Here is a 2,816-nt window from a genome sequence, read left to right as displayed (position 1 = left end):
TTTCCCCCCCCCCCCCCCCCCCCGCCCTTTACAATGTAACGCAGTAACGTTTGCATGAAGTACATTTAAACTGACCTACTTTTTACTTTTATCTGAGTGCATTTCTCACACAGAATGTCTTGTGAATTCATTCCTAATGACCAACCGTTTTCCATTTGCATACATTATGTGTCATTTTTACCCTGCTTTTTCCCTTGCCGTGTTCGTTTACAAAGAGACGAGAACACTGAAGAGAAGGCTAATTATCAACTCTGTAGAGAAAGACCAGGCAGGTTATGAAAATATGGCTAGTATATAATTATGCTTCGTATGCCATGTATTAATAATAATCAGAGTTATGTGTTATGATAATTCATTGTATTGTGGTGCATATCTAATTCTGCATTCTGGATTAATTCATGATTTTTATTGTCTGGTTGAGAGCATTGGATAAATGTACAAATAGATACTGTTTTCTCACTATCACTGTTGCTCGCCCTCTTCTATTCTATGTGTTTCTGCTGGGCATGGATCAAAACACTATTTTTGACTAGTATACTCAGATGAAACTGAAATGCAAAAGGTCACCTGAACCTTCTAAAAAGATCTTATCAACAGGATAAAAAGTTTCAAATTATCACTTATGATTTTTCTGACCCCTTAAACCCAAATGACTGACTGCTACTAAACCTCTGAAGCATGGCACCGCCTACGAGATGAACAGTAGCTGTCAACCCACATACACTTGAGCAAAACACTCACACATGTACGCAGGAACACGCTGACAAGCAGCGTGAGCCTGGCCCTGTGGAGAACACTCAACTGTTATAGTAATTATTAGTGGTCAAATGTTTCTCCACATTATTTCTGACCTCACATATCAGGGCCTGAGTAAGCATGGTCTGCCATTTCACATCACTGCCATCATTTCATTTTCTTCACAACCGTATCGTCTCATATCCATCGTTGGGCTGCTGCTGTAGAATCCAGTACATGTTGAAGTTGGGACATACTGAGCTTGCGAGTAGGCCGATGTGGTTACATAAACATCTTTGTCAGGGACATAATGTATATCTCTGTATTTATATTTACCTATATTTGATAAGGACACAGTGTTTTTAACATCTTTTGCACTGTATACTATACTGATAGCACAATTTACACAACACAATTTACTTGTTTATACATCCAGAATACACATGAATTAAAGCTGATTAATGGCCTGAACTGGTTCTTCTACATCAAAGGCTTTTGCTATTCTTAACTGGATAGAAATGGTCTGATTCAGGTTGAAGTGGTAAATAAGATGACTGAAGCTGGTAGAGCAGATATACAGTCAATTACCAAAGTATTAGCTACACCTAGATAGCTACACTATTTAAAAAAAACAGTTTTAAAGGAGTGTTGATTCAATTGTATCATCATTTTGGAGGATGTCATTTGTGGTGCTGTAGAACTGTATTAGATTACATTGAGAAGTGTAGAAATACAGAAACAACTCTCATGACCCAATACAATTCAGCAGCACCAGTTAAATCAATACCTCTCTAAAACAGTTTCATTGAAAACTGACCATTATGAAGGTAGGATTTATTGCAGGGCCGTTTTACCCAGGTGTACCTAATAAACTGGTTAACTGATTATATAGGATATATTTTGAGCATGTTCGTCTTTACCAGTATTTATGGTCAGAACAGTTTCATCTGTCACGGTGTGCTGCCACCTCTTAAGAATACAAACACTGTGTGTAAGACTATTTAATAAATACTTCCAAATGAAATGTAAGTCTAAAACATAATATAAGTTCACCATTCAGCACACTGTATACTGCATGCTTGGAAATAAAAAAGGCATCTTTGAGTTGTTGAGTTGATTTTGGGTATGATGGAATAATGTATTCCCCGAAAAAAAGTAGCCTGTTAACAAGCCATGATTTATAGGACTAATAAACCATTAGGGGTCAGTATGCTCCATTAAAAGTGCTTGTCAGATGGATTTTCCAAAATCGAGAAACCGACAAGCATGCCCACTTCGCCCAATGATTGGCCAGGTGTGCGGAAGTGAGAAAGCAATCTGAGTTTGTATGTTTCCCTAACTCTTTCTTTTTCCATTCTTAACAGAAAAGTCATGCCTGTGATGCCCTGTGGGGTCATGAGTGGGTGTGGTCTCTCTGTCACTCCCCCCCCCTTGTAGCTCAAGAGCTGATTGTGTTAACTGAAAGCACCTGGGCCCTGTGTCTTAAGGGTAGGCTATTTGTAACCTTGTTCTCTCATTCTGCAGGTAGCTGCTGTCGAGGACAGGTCAGACCTCCCTGCGGGCCGGCTCCCTGGTTTCCCCTTTAGTTTGGTTTTCTTTGGTTGGGCTATTGCTTTGTGGGATTTATCTTGTTTTTTCATATTACAACACCTTCACACATACATTCATGCAACCATCATCCTGCACAGACACTACTGAAACCACATACCTCATACTTTAATTATGTTAATTTGAAATAACTTGATTAGGGTTATTTTCGTTAAATAAACATATGTTAACCGTTTACCATGGTGCGTCTCCCTTTTGATGTGGCCTTTTGAGCCAGGTCATAACAGTGATGAACATACAGCATGAATGTCTTCCAGGAGAAACTTTCTGAAAATTAGCTCCTTTATCCCCATATAGAAACAATCCCCCCACCCCCTCCATATGAAAGCCGGCTTTCCACCCCGCCTGCAAAAGAGGGCGTTTTGAACAGCTATGGACATATTTGCCTTCTGACGTGTTTGGATGACACAATGTATGAACTAGTTATTTTCTAACAGTTCTTAGACTGAATTGAGTTTCATTCTTGTGAGACC

General features: G+C 39.2%; 1 long non-coding RNA gene across 1 annotated transcript in view; it reads left to right on the top strand.

Annotated features, from left to right (window-relative positions):
• The window catches only part of LOC123975615, a 29,405-nt gene extending 27,007 nt beyond the window's left edge, over positions 1–2,398 (top strand). The window contains exon 3 of the long non-coding RNA XR_006826115.1: positions 2,260–2,398. This is a non-coding gene — a long non-coding RNA (uncharacterized LOC123975615). The remainder of the gene's footprint in view (positions 1–2,259) is intronic.
• The last annotated feature ends 418 nt before the right edge of the window (positions 2,399–2,816 follow it).

This window comes from Micropterus dolomieu, linkage group LG08 (genome assembly GCF_021292245.1).
Source record: "Micropterus dolomieu isolate WLL.071019.BEF.003 ecotype Adirondacks linkage group LG08, ASM2129224v1, whole genome shotgun sequence".
Lineage (NCBI taxonomy): Eukaryota > Metazoa > Chordata > Actinopteri > Centrarchiformes > Centrarchidae > Micropterus > Micropterus dolomieu.
This window is presented reverse-complemented; position numbering and strand designations above follow the sequence as displayed.